The sequence below is a fragment of the Equus asinus genome, chromosome 27, assembly GCF_041296235.1.
Source record: "Equus asinus isolate D_3611 breed Donkey chromosome 27, EquAss-T2T_v2, whole genome shotgun sequence".
Taxonomy (NCBI): domain Eukaryota; kingdom Metazoa; phylum Chordata; class Mammalia; order Perissodactyla; family Equidae; genus Equus; species Equus asinus.
In genome coordinates, this window is record NC_091816.1 from 20825189 (window position 1) to 20843750 (window position 18562).

The 18562-nt window shown below is 35.9% G+C and overlaps 1 long non-coding RNA gene across 2 annotated transcripts in view; it reads left to right on the forward strand.

Annotated features, from left to right (window-relative positions):
• The window catches only part of LOC139042296 (uncharacterized), a 204752-nt gene extending 189533 nt beyond the window's left edge, over positions 1–15219 (forward strand). For both annotated transcript variants that reach the window (XR_011498857.1, XR_011498856.1), the window contains exon 5: positions 1495–15219. This is a non-coding gene — a long non-coding RNA (uncharacterized lncRNA). The remainder of the gene's footprint in view (positions 1–1494) is intronic.
• The last annotated feature ends 3343 nt before the right edge of the window (positions 15220–18562 follow it).

The window sequence follows — 18562 nt, forward strand, 5'->3', positions numbered from 1 at the left end:
TGGTGGCTGAGTTAGTTAATTATCAGGGAAAAGTGCATACTGCAGTGCCTTTTAACTTTACTAATGAGATGAGTTAACACCAAATGATATATCAGTGAGGATATCTTTTAATAGGATGAAAATATATTCTAAATTTTTACACCAAAATATTTAAATTGTAAATTTATGAGGCAAGATATAATATTGTTATCACAATGTGTATACACTTTCTTTAAGCTCTGTCTCCTCTTTAATGGAGTTTTGAAGGGTCCTATGTGAAGGGAACGGACGGTAAAGAGAAGACTTTACCTATTTGGAGTCACCTGACTTGATGATCACAATTTCCTCCTGTATACACTGTTTTTAAATGTATATTAAATATTTGTTGAATATGTATCATTATGTGTACAATGCTGTCCTAAAAGAAACATATATATATACCAGGGTTGGAGGTGACAGAGAAACCCAAAGGATGATGAAAAGTGATAGAGACTCCTGGAGAAGAGAAAGTCAGTGAAGATATGCCAATCATTGGCAGAACATGAGATTAACCTTCTGTGAGGAACCAACCTGTTCCACTAGTGTTAAAATATAGAATTATTTTAAATATTTAGGATTGTTGCAGATGTACCTGTGTCTGCGGACAGGAGAGAAAACTGGGTGAAGAGAATGTTTTTAAATCCTGTGAGAGTAACTTTAATGGTAGATACTCAAGACCACAACCAATATATTTTTGAAAATAAGAAAATGTAAATGGACATATTTATGAACAATAATACCAACAAAATATCATAGCCAGTAGGTATGCCTTTCTTTCTTGTGAATAAACTGTAGAGACCAAGCTGCTCATTGTGTGGCCCAGGTCAGTAGCTAAGTTTGCATGTGGCTTAATGACTCATAGAGCTGAAAGTCAACCAGTCTACTGAAGATTTCTTCTTCTACATGTTACCTCAAGGAGGCTGAAACTTATCCCAATACATTTATTGATCAGTTGAATGCCTTCATTCATTTGTCATTTATTTGGCTATAAACTCATTCAGTAAATAAATGGAGTAAGGCAATAAGATCCAGTGGAATCAGCAAGGAGTGATTATATCATTCATTCTTCACATCTAGAGTGCATATCATATGCCAGGCACTGGGACTGTGATTGATAAGTTATGCTCCCTTCCCTTTAAGAAGATCACTGTCTAAGAGAGGACCGGTACACAAACACATATTTGAGAAATTGGGATGAGAACTACAGTAGACAGGCTTTTGCATAGTGCTGTGGAGTTCCAGTGGAAGGAGGGACCTATATTTTTGTGAGACTCAGAAAAGACTTCAAAAAGAAAACAAAACTATGATATGTTTAGAGTGAAGGAACAGCATAGCAAAGGCATAGAGACATAAGAAAATGTTGTTACAACTAAACAGTCCAATAAAAAAATGAATTTCTGGCAATAGAATATAAAGTCATCAAAATAACCAAATGAATATGAATATACTTTTTTTGTTTTGTTTTGTTTTGCTAAGGAAGATTCACCCTGAGCTAAATTGCCGATGCTTCTCTCTTTGCCCGAGGAAGATTCACCCTGAGCCAAGATCTCTGCCAATGCTCCTCCATCTGGATGTAGATTGATGTCCCAGCACAGCCGCTGATGAGTGTTGTAAGTCCACGCCCAGGAACCGAACCCGGGCCGCTGAAGTAGAGTGCGCTGAAGTCAACAACTAGGCCAACTGGGCTGGCCCGTGAATATAGTTGCTTTTTAATGTCATTTTTTAATGAAATTATTTGGGTCATAATTAAATTTTCCAATTTATTGTCTACCATTTGACCTTGTATAAGAATGTGAAGACTTTTATTTGAAATACTACTATACTCACAGAAGACTGGTGAGGTGATTCTGTGTATGTTAAGAAAAACTCTATTCAGATAATTTTAGTGCTTTTCAGTACTTCTCTCCTCTCCTGAATTCTGATTTCTTCAAAAGCAGAAATGTACAGAGTCAATCAATGATTTCTCTCTTATTTTTCACATTTTTTTCCCCACTGCCCATCAGAGAAATGATAGATCATTATTGTGAAAGTATTTGATTCATGGCTAAGACCTTAGATAAATGAAAGTTTGTCAATATTCTCATGAATTTAGTGTATAATCTTAGCCCAATTCTACTCAGCTAGCTCTATTCTCATCTATCTGTCAGGAGAACTGAAAACCTGAATTCAGGAGACGTTATCACTGACCATAGAGTGAAGAGGCGAAAACGAACAAAGGAACTTGTGTCATCACCAATCCACAGAATGACCTTGGGTTTATGGCCTCACCGTGCCAGACATCACATTAACCACTGGTAAAGGGAGGAAAAATAGCAGTAACAACTCTCACTGCTTATTTCATGGAGATGAAGGCAGAGTTAATGAGAAAATGTTAGTAAAACATTTTTAGCTCCTTTGTAGGAGGACTATATAAATATAGAGCAATATTATTAGTCATTTTAATGGGTTGGGAATTTTTACTGCTGGAGAAAGATACCCTGTTTGAATTATGCTGGTCTCACATTGCTGTATATGCTTTGCTTTACAACACGGCAAAGGTATTTTAAACCTCCAACTTTCTATTATCTCTGTATCTTGGGGGCGTGCAGCTCAGCCAGCAGCTCTGTACTTAGTGTTCCAAAGGGAGAGAGTGATATTGAATGGCTTTGAATTCCATGGCTATGGGTGGCTGTGTTGAGAGATGGATTATTTATTATGTCTATGAACAATAGAAAATCACAATAAAAAGGCAAATGCTGAAGTAGAAAATATAACCTCTTGGTCAGGTCGGTGGCTGCCGCAATCCCAGGGCAAACATTTTTATTATAATAACTCAGAAGTCCACGCCCCTTACTTTCTCGAGCAATAAAAGGCCAAGCAAATCATTACAGGTTCAACCAAAGAGCAAAGCTTTCAAGGATGACAACCCACTGTTCTGTTCATATAACTGCAAAGAGTTATGTTGGAGCCCTGAATAGTGAGACAGTGTTATAAATTTCCCAGGGAACTAGATTTTACCCATCTGTTTCAAAAGTGAAACTTCAGGTCCAAGTTTGCGTGAATACATCCAGAGGGGCATACTTCACTTTTTCTCTGGCAAATATACCAATATGGGTAGTGCTGCTAAGAAAAAAAGTTTGTAGCAAGAAAATTTATTACTTTAAGGACTGCAACACACAGTACTAATAGGCAATATCCTTTGCAAGTCTTCCTGCTTGAATCACATTGGAAACACAACTAGCATAAAAACTACCCCCATTTCTCCTTTGCCTTTAAGTTTCTCAAGATTTGGCATTCAGGGGCCGGCCTGGTGGTACAGCAGTTAAGTTCACACGTTCCACTTCTCAGAGGCCCGGGGTTTGCAGGTTCAGATCTCAGGAGTGGACATGGCCCCTCCTGGCAAAAAGCCATGCTGTGGTAGGCATCCCACGTATAAAGTAGACGAAGATGGGCATGGATGTTAGCTCAGGGCCAGTCTTCCTCATCAAGATAAATAAATAAATAAATACATAAATAAATGGAATCAACTCCTGGGTTTCTGTGTTCCTGCTTCCTCTTAAGAATGTCACTTAACAGTGGTGGTAGCCCTATGACCCTTGTACAAGCCCCAGCCTCAGCTAGATTCTCATGACTCTTTAGGAAACCTCAATTCTATTACTTAGATTCTCTTCTTTCTCATGTTTCCCAAATCATCTTTTCTTTATCCTTCCCAGCAGATGATTTATAACATCTCAAATTTTGAGATATGAACTCCTCCAACTTCTCTTACTTCAAGTCCCAAATCTATATTCACTATTCTGATAATCAGGTGTGATACTGAAAATGGTCAACAACTCGGGAGGAACTGGCGCCAAAAGCTCAGGACTAGAATGCATGATTCCGAGGCTTTCTGCTGGGGTTTGGTGTGGGGGAGGGATGGACAACAGGTCGTGGCCGTGGAGAGAGCACGGAGGTATGAGCACTCAGAGCAGCAGTGGTATTTCAAACACAGGCCTGGCTGGACCAGGAGGTGTCGGATGAATGTCAGTCTTGTTGAATCTTTCCCCCTGTTGTAGAGAAAGACACTCTGCCCCCAAACACGCACATGCGCACTGCACGCCTCTGTGGAAGTCTCCATCTTTCTCTGGGTTTTCCTGAAGCGCTTTCTTCCATCTCCTCTGCGACCAAACTCTAACGGTCTGGCTGTAAACCTCTTATGTGTCCAACATCCTAAAAGTGGTGTTCACCCTATCTTTCCATTTACAAACATGTCATTTTTAACTTTCTTCAAAGATCTATTCGCTTAACCCTGCATTGACTTTCAAACCACATCAGTTTGGCTTCTGTTCTTACTTTTGTGAAGCAGCACTTTAGCTTGGCCATCAGTGGCCTCCCAACTGCTAGCATTCAGGCTTCCCTTTTCATCCCATCCTATCGGACACATTGGGAGCATTTGGCCTTGCCAACACTCTTCTTTCCTTGGTGTTTTCTCTTTTTTTGGTTTTTATGAGATGCTTTCTCAGACTTTACTTACTCTCAGAACATTATCTTCTAGTCTCCTTCCATGGCCGTCCACTCTGCATCCCTCCCTTAAATGTGGGTCTTCTGTAGAGTTTTGTTCTCAACCGCGTTCTTTATGTTCTTTACTCGCATCCTAGCTTATGTTATTCAAGACTACAGCTTTGAATACTTGCCTACATTCTATTCTTACATAAATAAGCACACTTGTGCTGCACAAATGCGCACACACATTATACAACTTGTGGCTTACGGTAGTTTGTGAGTCTAGTCGTGATTTATTATTATTATTATTATTTTATCTTATCTTGGGTTTTATTGAGGTTTTGGGCCTATATGTTTAAAATTCTCATAAAATTTGGGAAGTGTTTGGCCATATTTAAATTTTGTTTTCCGCCCCATGTCTCTCTCCTGTCTTTTGGGGATTTCAATTATCATTCTATTGCAATATTGAAAATTATCCCATAGATTCCTGAGGGTCTTATTTTTCTTCATTTTTTTTCATTTGTTCTTCATGTGGATAATTTCTATTCGTCTAACTTTGGATTCACTCTTTCCTCTTTTGCCATCTCCAGTCTGCTGTTGTGTCCTCTTGTGAGTTTTTTTTCATATCAGATATCATACTTTTTAATCTCTGGAATTTCCATTTCTCTTTCATAGTTTCTACTTTCCCATTGATATTCCCTATTTATTCATATTTACCATTTGTTCTTTATTATTTGAACATGTTTTCCTTTGATCATTTGAACTTATTTACATGTTTTAAATGTCTTGTCTGCTAAATCCAACAGCTGTGCCCACTTAAAGTCAGTTTTTATTGACTGTTTTTGTTCTCTAAATATTCCTGGCAATTTCCTGGTCTTTTTATATATATATTTGTTGTTGTTGAGGAAGATTCATCCTGAGCTAACATCTGTTACCAATCTTCCTCTTTTTATATGTGAGCTGCTGCCACAGCATGGCCACTGACAGACTAGTGATGTGGGTTGTGCCTGGGAACCAAACCTGGGCCACCAAAGCACAGCACACCAAACTTAACCACTAAGCCACTGGGGCTGGCACTTTAATATTTTTTGTTTGAAAATTGAACATTGTAGGCCATACATTGTAGCAACTCTGGATTCTGTTTTGTCTTTCGGAAACTTGTTGGTTTGGTTTTGTTTTGCTTTGTTTTAAAAATTAATTAACTTGTCTGGACATAAATTGCAAAATAGTGTGCAGCTGCTAATGTTTCATATGAGGCTTTTTCTTTTCTTCGTATGTGTGTGTGTCTCTTTTTTTTTTTTCCCTAGCTTCCTGAGGTCTTCCATTCAGCTGTATTGTTTAGTGATTATCCAATTTCTCATGAAGAGCTTATATTGAAACATCACAAGCTCGAAAGGCTTCCACTCTGCCACCTGTGCATTGTTCAGGCTGAAGAATGTATTCAAAGACGTAGTGTATTCACAGGTCTTTCCAGGGTTTTGATTTTCCCTGTGCTCTCTAGCATCTCCTGCAGAAATGTGTACTTTAGAAGTTGTTCTATGATGAGCTTGCTGTCTCAGCTCTTTTATGTGTGTTTTCTATGCGAATGAGGCTTTCTTGTTTCTATAGTATCATCCTTAAATATGTGGTTGCTTTGTTGGTTACCCCAAACCGAGTCCACTATCCCCAGCTGGCAAACCTGTGAGTCTGCACTGCCTAAGTTGGGGAGAATGGGAATATCCATAGGAAAAAAATCGAAAACCCAAAACTGGTCTTTCTACTCGATACAGCAGCAGTTTTCACAAGTAAATGCTTCTTATGTTGTCGTTGTCATTTGCTCCTTTTTCAATGCTCTGAAATGATTCCTTTTATTATTTTTGTCTATGTTTACTTCGATTTTACAGATTAGAACGCCTGACTTCTTCATGCTGCCCTTACAAAAAGTAGAGTCCAATTACTATTTTTAAATAAATGTATTTAGTCTTCAGTTTTACGGAAAATTGTTTCAAGGTGCAAAAATGAATCACCTTACCATCTTAGAAGTCCTTAATGGCTAAAACTAACTCCCTTGATTATTATGACTAGCAAAATTATGTTACAAATGTGTTTATATTACAAATTTCAAAATATAAACAATATATAATTATTTGTTTTTCTAAATTACCTATTTTATGCTTAACTTATCTACTTGAAGAGTGCTTTTGCAGTGCTGATTTCTCTCCAGTGAGCCACTTTGAGAATCCATGGCCTTATGAATTCACTCAGCACCCCGAAATGACCACTTCTAAGGAGTCTTCCCCTTCCTTCCTTTGGACATCTCTGCGACTCCTACGTGCTTCAAACATGCCTGCTTCTGCTTTATCTAAATGTGCTCCTTTGAGCAAAGGACATCAACTCTTCTTCATGTTTCTAAGTTGTACTATAGTGCCCAAAGCAGAGAAGATATTAAATAAAAGATTTACTGACTAAGTGGATCATTATATGGTGTCAACTTTCACATCATCCAAGTATAGGACTTTAGTTTTAGTTTTTTCACTCATGTTACTAGTGCTCTACAACAAGATTCCAAATAGTATGTCCTAGTTCTGGGACAAGGTGATAAGAGATGTTAGGACATATATCCCAATTTTTGGTTCAGAAAACAGGGTCGATTAATTATTACTAAGTACTGAAAAGAAAATTTTAAAATCGTAAGCTATTTAAGATTTTACAAGCTTAGGAATCCTCTAGTAGCATAATAGTAAAGACCTACTTCCTCTTTTATTATTATTTTCTATGTCTCATTTTACTTATACCTCAAAGAAGGATTTCTTATCTAATTAGGTCAAGGCAACATGTTGCCTTATCTGAGTGGAACTCACATAAGAATACTCATACGTATTTTTGGAAGAAGAAATAAATGTAATGGTTATCAGCATTGTATGTGATATTCTTGCCATAATCCAGTTGTTTTTTTCATCCCCCAACTTGTCACTGACTTGACATTACATATCAGTTTTGAGTTATATTTTTTAGTAAAACAAAAATGGGAAGTCTTTGCAAGGCAGCAGTAAATTACTTTTTTAAAACTGCCTTTTGGCAATTAACTCCTCCTTGTGTTAGCAAAGGCAGGTATTGATACATAAGTAAATTCCCATGTGTCTCCACTTTCAATATTAAAGCAATTTAAGAAGTTTTAGTTGTACTTTTCAGGCTAAATTCTCTGTAAACATGTCCCTATTAAGATCAATTGCAATGCCTTTCTCTTAAAAGATTTCCAAATATACAGCAGTAAATCATGCAGCTAGTTTTCCAATATTACAGATCTGCATAGGAATTACAGTAAACAGTACATTGAAAGCAATTCTCTGAAACTCTGGAGAATAAAATCAATTCAGAGGACGGGCAATAATGAGCCGCCCTGCAAAGCTCGGATTAGGAAGGATACTTTTGCTTGGGAACAGTATTTGACAGTTTTTAGATTTATTTTTTATTGCGACATGGTTAAGAATTTTCTTCCCAAATATTAACTGCAATACAATTGGACATGTTTCACATCAAAATGTAGCAAACAAATCAATGCCAATACGTATTTTCTCAACCTAGTTAGACAAAAAATACTTCTTTTAGGTATAAGTAAAATGACAACATTTTCATTTGTGACCCTGAGCTCACACAAGTTCCTTTCAATAGGAATAATATTCAATTCCTGTTATTTTTCAAGTTTGGCATTAATAAACCACTAGAAATTGGCATGTATGAGACAGGAAACTTTTTTTGTTTCTTATACGTTAAGGCTAATTAATTAAAGACATTTCATCAGTTCAGTTTTTGGCCACTGCCTTAGCTCCACGCTACTCTCTTATGTTTTTCTTTTTAGTTTGTTTGATCAAAAAAAAATCGTAAAAATTTAAAAACTGGAGGATAATGCTATTCAAAAAGTATGCACATGTTAACATCTTTTCCAACCCAAATTCCTTCAGGTGGTGCCAAAGAGAACATTCCAATTTAAATCAATGGTTTGGTGATCTGGCTAGAAAATCTATTTTATTTGTTAACAGTTCCCTACAATCTTTGGAGGCTGAAAAGAGAAGAAGCTTATTTATTTTTATTAAATAATCTCACAACTCACAATTATTCCATAATGCAAGATTACAGATTATTGCATATGCTTAGTTAATGAAAGAAAATTTCTGAACTTGTAAGATTTCACAGTGTTACGTCATTCAGAGTTATGTGCCTGCCTCATAGTCTAGCACAAAAAACTGGTAGGACAAAATTTCACTGTTTTAAATAGAGGCTGATGAGAAAACTCGGACAAGTTAAAAAAAAATTCCAATTGAGCAAAGGAAGTACACACTGGATCATCAAAATATGTTTGGTTTTTCTATCAATATCTTCTCATACTTCTTAAAGGGATAGATGTAAGAATTGTACATTAGCCAAACATTCTTCTTTTACCTCCTACTCTCTAGAAGTACACAGATAGATGGATAGATACATAAACAGATAGATTCTAAAATAAAATTTAACAAGTATAATATAGCCAAGGATTCCAGTAGAAACACTTTTCCTCTCTTGAAGTTTGTATCATAAACAAAATCACCGCAAAGCATAATCACCATTCCATGAAACCACAAGAGAATCCTTACACATGTGTGAGTGCCCTGCCTCGCTGTGTATCCAGTTTTGTTTTTGTTTTTCTTACGGTTTTACTTCTGCGACCACATTGCTGTCTCCAACTAATGTTTTAGCTGTTCAGAGCATCATTTCTGGAAACAGAGCAACATGCTTTTTTAGGCCATGAATAAAATATTTACTGAAAGGGGATATTTTCTGCTATGATAATTTTCCTGGCCAGACAGAGTCTAACAATAAACATTTGTTTTACTCCTGATCTCCAGACCAGGAAGACGTCTGCCAAAACTGTGGTTGTGAAAAGCATTTCCTCAGAAAGGGATGAGGATATAACCATGGATTTGATTGCATACGCTAGTCTATAAAAGGTTTCAGAATCACCAGCCATCAACTAAACTTTTCCTTCCTCCTGTGTTTTCATGCCTTCCATTTAACAAACAAATGAACTTTTTTGGGGAAAAGAGCAATAGAGGACTTTATCATACAATTCTTAGTTGTAAAATTGTTACTAATAAGTGCTTTTCAAGCCTTACATCAATGTTAACACATATTTTGTTGTAATGAAGATGAAAAATAAAGGAAATTTCTGACTAAAGGGCTGGTAGAAGAGAGACCTAGTATTCTCTGGGTCCTTTTCTGCTTAAGAAGTTGCATGAATGGCACCACCTCTAACAAATTTGGACTCTTTGAGATGCATATATAAGAGAATTAAAAAAGTCATTTTTCCCTCTGCCTGCAACTTCTAATAATTATATTACGCTTGACTGGATCCTTATAATTGGTTATAGCCTTTGAGGCCCACTTGTTCTATTTTGGGTAGTCAGGTAGTAGAAAGCCAGAGCACCTGGAAGGTCAAACACTTATATCAGAGATGATCCCAGAATAATAGAATCTAAATCTCAAGGTCAGGAAGGACTTCTAGATCAAAATCCCATCTATTTCGTAGATCTCTGCTTCACTTTTCTGCCCTATCTTTGCTGCAATAATGGGTTGAATGTTTGCTGTCTCCTGTAGCATCCTTTTCCATCTTTGCATATCTCATCTTTGAATATCGTTCTATAAATTGAGTTGATATCTGTTAATGATGATGCCTCTCTTTATTGGTATCAATTCTGCTTCACGTGATAATACCGTATAAGGATAATCGCTTTTCCATACAATAGTCTTTCAAACATTTGAAGAAAACTACCACATTCCCGGTAAAGTCCTCCCATCTGCATGCTTAAAATTAGCCATCGTTTCCACTTGGTCTCACTTAATACTACATCTCATTCCTGGTTATTCTCTTTGACACTTGGTCCAATGTACCCCTTCAAATGTGGAGCCCAGATTTGAACACATTCTCCAGATTTAGCAAGGAATAAAATCGGAAACAATGTCTTTCCTATGATTAGGATTCAGATACTCTTTTATAAATGTCAGTTTATAATATTATTCAAGTCTTCTATTTCCGTGTTGATTTTCTCAATAGTTCTCTTCATTATTGAAGGCGGAGTATTGAAGTCTTCAAATAATTTTAGTTGAGCTGTGTATTTCTTCCTTTAATTCTGACGCTACTTAATAACATCACATTGGGGGTTAGGTTTTCAATCTATGAATTTTGGGGAGATATAAGCATTCAGTCCATAGTAGAAATCTTTGAAAAACTCCAACTAATACATATTTCACGGTGAAACTACGAATGCTTTTCCCCCAAGATCAGGAAAAAGAAAGATATCCACTCCTATTGTTTCTGTTTAACATTGTACTATAGATTTTATGCAGGAAAATTAGGCAAAAAGAAAAAAAAAAGGAAAAAAGCCCCTAATTCGAATGAAAAATGTAAATCTATGTCTGTTTGCAGGTGATGTGATATGTACTTAGACAATTCTAAAAACGACTAAGACCACTGTTAAAGATGATAAACAAATTCAACCTTATAGGATAGAAATTGATATACAAAAATCAGTTGTATTTCTATATACTGTCAATGAAAAATCTAAGATAAAATTAGGAAAATAACTCCAATTACAATAACATTAAAAAAATAAAATACATAGGAATAAATTTAACTAAAGAAGTTCAAGACTTGTATACTGAAGGCTATGAAAACATTGTTGAAGGAAAATTAAAGATGATCTAAATAAAAAGAAATGTACGTGTGTTCAAGGATTGGAAGACTAAATACTGTATTGTTACTATGACAATACTACCCCAATTTATCTGCAGATTCAAACAACCCGTCTCAAAATTCTAGCTTTTTTGGCCAGACATTGACAAGCTGATCCTAAAATGTATATAGAAATGCGAAGGACCCAGAATAGCAAATACGATCTTGAAAAAAATTGAAGGTGGAAGACATACTTCTCAATTGAAAACTTAACACAAAATTATCAAAACTTGAAAAAGTAGTCAAGACTGTGTGGTACTACCATATAGATAGATACATAGATCAATGGAATAGAATTGAGAGTCCAGAAACAAACCCACGCATTAAGGCTCAATTATTTTTCAACAGATGACAAACATTTCAAAGGGGAAAGAATGGTCTTTTCTATAAAAGTTGCTGGGACAACTGGATTTCCACATGTAGAAAATGAAGTTGGACTCCTATGTCATATCATATAAAAATAAACAAAGTGAGTCAAAGGCTTAAATGTAAGTGCTAAAGTTATAAAATTCTTAGAAGAAAATGTAGGTGTAAATCTTCATTATTTTGGTTAGGCATTGATTTCTTAGATAATAATGAAGCACAGGCAACTGAAGAAAAATTAGATGAATTGGACTTTATCAATTTAAAACTTTTGTGCCTCAGAGGATACTATCAAGAAAGTAAAAAGGTAACTGACATAATGGGAGAAAATATTTGCAAATCATATATCTGTGAAAGAGTAGTACCCAGAATATAAGAAGAAGAGTTATAAATCAAATACAAAAAGACAAACATCCCAATTTTAAAATGGGCAAAGGATTTAATTAGACTAAAGTGTATCTAAAGCATATCTTAAGTATCTCTAAAGTAGATATACAAATGGGCAACAAGAATGTGAAAAGATGCTCAACATCACTATCATTGGAGAAAAGTAAATACAAGCCACATTGAGGCACTACTTCACTCCCATTAGGATGGCTGTAATTAAAGACACATAATATCATCTGTTGGAGAAGATGTAGAGAAATTGGAACCCTCATACATTGCTAGTGGGAATGTAAAATGGTGCAGCTCCTTCAGAAAACAGTCTGGTAGTTCCTCATGTGATTAAACAGAGTTATCATATTACCCAGAAATTCTACATATAGGTACATATCCAAGAAAACAAAAAATGTGTACATGCATGTCCATAGCAGCCTTTTTCATAATAGCCAAAAAATGAAAACAACTTGGGGCCGACCCACTGACCTGGTGGATAAGTTTGGCATGCTTCGCTTCAGCAGCCCAGGTTCAGTTCTCAAGCGAGGACCTACACCACTTGCCAGTGGCCATGCTGTGGTGGCAACCCACATACAAAATAGAGGAAGATTGGCGCAGATGTTAGCTCAGGGCAAATCTTTCTCAAGCAAAAAAAGAAAAAGAAAACAACTCAGATGTTTATCAACAGGGGAGTGGATAAACAAAATGTGGTATATTCATACTATGTAATATTATTTTGTCATATGAGGTATTGATTTATACTCCAATTGACTGTATATTGATTATACAACACGAATGAACCTGATAAACAGTATTTTAATTTAATAGAGCCAAAGACAAAAGGTCACATGTTGTGTGATTCTACTTACATGAAATATCAAGAAGAGGAAGATCCAGAGACAGAAAGAAACAGAAGGACTAGTGGTTTCTATGGCCAGCAGTGAGGCAATTGCAGAGTGACTGCTAGTAGGTATGGTTTTTCTTTTTTCCATGATGAAAATGATCTGGAATTAGTAGTGATGTTTGCATGAATATATGAATTATGCACTTTAAAAAGTTGAATTTTATGGTATATGAATCATATCTCCAAGCTGCTCTTGCTGATAGACCACTATTTGTGTGTATTTATGTATTTCCCCATGCCTTTACTAACAGAAAACAGTTGTGGAGGTCTTCCTTTCAGAAATATTTGTCTTGTAAATAGATGTTGTGAGATACTCTATGTAAAGAAAGCTTTTTTTCTTTCTTCTTCTTCTCCTTTTTTTTAATAATCCCTTGGCATTTCTTCAAAGTAGTTCCTTTAAGTTCCACATTAAGGAAATGCTGCTGGCCTCTAGTATGCTCTGAAAATGCCCTTTTTTTAAAAAAAAAAATTAGTTTGTAATATAAAGTACAAAACATAGCAAAATAAGTGGAAACAAGTTTTATCAATGTCATGCATTTCTGTGAATTTTAGTATGAAGTATTTAACGTAAGGAACAGTAAATTGGCAAGAAAGAGATGGACGTGTTATAATCGTTGTAATGATTTAATTTTTTCTCCATACCTATTATAGTTATGTTTAATTTTGATGATGATGCATCTCAGATGTTTGTGTCTGAATATTCTCCTAAGACTCTGTTAACATAAAATTTTCCAAGGTTCTGAGGACTGCTTTTAAAAATATATTTGCGTTTTAAATAGGTACTTGGATTTATTTTCTAATCAAATAATAGTATACTTCACATGAAACTAGATTATATAAACACAGTGTGTCGGATGACAGTTTAATTAATCATATAGTCTGAATGGGATTTGTCTTGGAGCAAGAAGATCAGCTGCTACTCCTTGAGATGTTCTGCACTCAAATGTAAAATTATATTTATTAATGAATGTTAACACATGAAAGCTTCTAAAATATCCTCAGTTAAAAAGCTTCTTTAACTCCCAGAAATTTATTTCACATGGAAATTTTGTAAGCCAGGATGATGGTGGGACAAGGCCTAGAGAACATATCAGAATCTCTGCAAGGCTGGTTGTATAGCATTTTCAATATATTTCTTGCTTTCATAAAACCTACAAAATGTGACATGCAAAAAGTCATGTCATCAAATTAACTTATGTTGAAAATATTGTGAGGAAGTATGGGAAAAAGCATGAGTTGAGTACGTCAGAGCACTGTTAAAGGTCCTCACCATCCATGACTAGATTACCCAAACTGACTCCAAATATGATTCTCACCATCTTGAACATTCTATATACCTCTGACAAGTTAATCTTCCTAGAATACTTATTTTTCAAGACCTTTAAAATCTTAAAATAATGATCACATTTAACACTTATGTAACATTTTCCATATACATTATTTCATTTAATCTTCACAATAGCACTACAAAGCAGGCAGAACAGGTATTATTATACCTTTAACAAAGAAGAAAACCAACACACAGAGGTATAAAGTTACTTATCAAGAATAGTTCAGCTATGAATAGGTTAAAGGTAACCTATTTGGTTACCATGGCAACACACGTCAGGCAGTCAGTAATCAAAAGAATGATGGATTAGCTACATTAACACCAGACAAAGTAGACTTCAGAGCAATGAACATTAAGAGGTATATTTTCTAATGATAAAAGAGTTAAGTCACGAAGAAGCCATGACAATTCTAAATGTGTATGCCTCTAACAACATAGCTTCAAAATACATAAAGCAAAACCTGTTAGAAATGAAATAAAAAATAGTCAAATCCATGATTATAGTAAAGAACTTCAACACTTCTTTCTCAGCAATTGGTAGAACAAGTAGAAACTTAGTGAAGGTACAGAAGACCTGAAGAGTGCTCCCAACATATTTGAGCTAATTGCATTTATAGAACATTCAATAAAATAGCAGAATAATAAACATTCTTTTCAAGTGCAATGACTTTTCAGTCATTCACCAAGATAGACCATATTCTGGGCCATAAAACAAGCCACATTAAATTTTTAAAAATTGAAATCAAACAAACCATGCTTCCTGAACCTAGTAGAATTAAGCTAGAAATTGGAAGTAGAAACACATGTGGAAAATCTTGAAATATTTAGAAATTGAAACTTGTAAATAACCCACTGGTGAAAGAGGAAGTCACAGGGAAATTTGGAAATAATTGAGTTGAATGAAAAATAGCATGCAATATTTCAAAATGTGTGAGATGCTGTTAAAGTAGTGCTTAGAGGGGAATGTATAGCACCAAACACTCTAGCAGAAAAGAAAAGTCAGATGTCAACGTTCTGAGTTTCCACCTTAAACAACTACTAAAAAGAAGTAAATTAAACCCAAAACTAAGTAGAGGGAAGGAAATAATAAAGATGAGAGAATAATGAAATTGAAAACAGAAAATCAGTAGAGAAAAACCAGTGAGACCAAAAACAAGTTCTTTGAAAAGATTGATATAATTAACAAACTGCTTACCAGACCAATCAAGAAAAAGAGAGAGAAGACACCAATTTTCAGTATCGGGAATAGAAAAAGGGACAACTCAACAGACCCTGAGGTTATTTAAAGTATGAGAAAGAAATGTTAGGAAATCTTTTATGTCCCTCTGTCCTGCAACTCAGATGAAATAGACAAATTCCTTGAAAGCTACAGAGTACTGAAGCTCATGAGGAGAAAATAAATAATCCAAATAGTCTGTATGTATTAAAGAACTTGATCTATAGTTTAAAACATTACAAAAATGAAAACTCCATGCATAGAGGACTTCGCTAGTGAATTCTAAAAATAACTTAAGGAAGAAACAATGTCAATCCTATACAAACTTTCCCTGGAAATCAAAGAGGTAGGGATATATCCCAACTCATTTTATGAGGGCATAATTACCTTGCCACCAAAACCAGAGAAAGATATTTTGAGATAAGCTAACTACAAGCCATTATATCATCCCTCTTGAGTATAAACACAAATTTTCTTGAAATAATTTTATTAAGAAGAACCCAGTGACACATAATATGGATAATACATCATAACAAAGTACGTTTCACCTTGGACACGCAAGGTTCATTTAACAGTTCAAAATCAAAGAATGTAAAGATGAGAGAATTTACTCAAGTAAGTAAAACCATATGACCGTTTCAATAGATGCAGAAAAAATTTATCCCCCATTCAGTGTAAAAACTCTCAGCAAGCTAGGAATATAAGAGAATGTCTATATCTACAAACAACCTATGGTCAACAATAAGATATGTTTATTACTGGTTAAAAGACATTTAGTTGTTTTCCAGTTTTGGACAATTATGAATAAAGTTCTTATAAACATTCACATGTGTATTTTTGTGTGTACATAAGTGTTGACTTCTCATGGGTAAATATCCAGGAGTGGATTTTCTGGCACTTATGATAAATGTATGTTTAACTTTGTTAGAAACTTCCAAACTATTTTCCAATTTGCACTCCCACCAGCAATTTCTTTGCAGCCAAGTTCTGCATCCTCGCCAGTACTTGGTAGATTATGGAGCGTAGTCCTACAATATCCCACTGTCCTTCACTGTCTCATAGAGATCATTGCTTCAAGGACTTTTAATCTCTCTGAGAGGGATCTTTATATGTGATGGATAAAGGATTTCCAGTGAGGTCTGGATTTCCTGAGGAGTCTGTGGCACTCTGCTTGCTGGGCTCTTATGTGACTGCCAGTGGTCTTGATCTCTCAATTTTGGGAGGTGCTGTGTTCCTGTTTCTTTAGATAACTCTCTGCTGCTGTCTGCTCTTTAGTCATCTTTCTTTTCCCATATGGTGACCTTCAACAGCACTTCCTGGGTGTCATTAAATATACTGAGGAGACTTAGAAATAAGTGACACTGGCCAATGATTGTCGTTCTAATAGCAGCACGGCCTGCTCTTGTATTCTTTATCACTTGAAATGCGTGATTTAAACTTCAACCTGTGCAATGTGGGTGGTCATTCTAAAAGTAAGAGACCTCTTTCTCTAGATGTGTGTGATGGTAACCAGAGGATACCAAGTGGTTATTGAATAAGTAAAAAACTTACGCCAATCTTTTCAAGTCTCTTCAGAAGATGGACTATCTTTCCTCGAGGCTACTTTAGACTCCCAGGGGCTAGAATCCCTATTACTGCAGGTTCATAAGCCACTGTACATTATTATGTGTATTCAGAACATTTATAGATAAAACACTTGGTGGCGTAGAGCGCTGCTCGTTTCCTTTGTGGAGAAATGCGCACTGCCCCACTTTGAGAAACCCTTAGAGAATCAAATGTAAGTATTACCAAAATTATTGATTTGATTCATCTTTTGGGGGAAAATTATGGCAGTTAGGAGTTCTATTACATCTCGTTTTTTATGAAGACAGAAGTATTCTTTTTCTTGTGAATTGTAAATCCTTAGTTATAATGCTCCTTCTAACTTTTGTATAATAGAGGTTTTCTAATATTGCTGGAGATTTTTTAATTTGAAGATCCTAGTCATACAGATATTTAAAAAAGTATTCTCAGTAGCAAAGAAGTCAGCCCTGGTGGTCCAGTGGTTAAGATTCGGTGCTCTCATTAGCACGGCCTGGGTTCATTTCCCAGCCAGGGAACCACACCACCCTTCTGTTGGTTGTTGTACTGTGGTGGCTGCATGTGGCTGTGATGCTGAAAGCTGTGCCACCAGTATTTCAGACACCATCAGGGTCAGTTTTTAGTGGAACTTCCAGATTAGATAGACTAGGAAGAAGGACCTGGCCACTCGTTTCCAAAAAAAGTGTGAGTAGCAGTGGAGCACGTCTGATACAGCGCCGTGGAGTGTGAGAGGATGGAGCAAAAAGACCAGGGAGGGTCCCGCTCTGTTGTACACAGGGTCACTAGGGGTCGGAATCCACTTGACAGCACTAACAACAACAAGAGTAGCAAAAACATATATTCTTTTCAGTATTATTCAATACTGCCTGAAACTTTTGAATTAAAAACTTCTACTCATGTATGTATAAAATAGAGTATTCGGTAGCAAAAATCTCTATTTTTCTGGATCAAAACATTCTGTAAATTCAAAAATTTGGCTGTTCATCTTTTATTTTATTTTAAGGAATAATGAAGATTTGTGAAATGCATGGAGGTTATAAATGGATATCAATGGTAGCCCTTTTTCATCTTACTTTTAAAATTCTTAATCAAAAGAACTGATGATAATGCTGACATTTCAGGCACTATGGCAGCTAAATGCATTTTCCTGGCAAGGGGCACTTAAGCCTGAATTTGGACCAGCAGAGGATTTCTGTCCCTTATGACCAGAGCAGAGGAAAGGGGGCAGATCCAAGGCAGAAGTGGAATGGGAGTGAAGAGCCCAGTGCCTAAGTTCGCTCCTTTTCAGTCTGATTGTTCTCTAGTTGTCTTCATATTGGAAAAGTAGTGTCCCCAATTAAGTTGTGAGCTGCTTAAAAACAAGGACTTTGGCTTGCCTGATTAGCCACATGCATTGACCATCAGATATGGGTTGAATTGAATTGATAACGCAGGAATGTCTGCATCAGTACTGTTGCAGGGGCAGGAGATGGTGAGGTCCCACTCCTATGCAGGCACCCTTAGTTTTACTGATACAGCTCCCTCCAACTGTCCACAGTTACTGATCACCATTTGTTCACCATATCT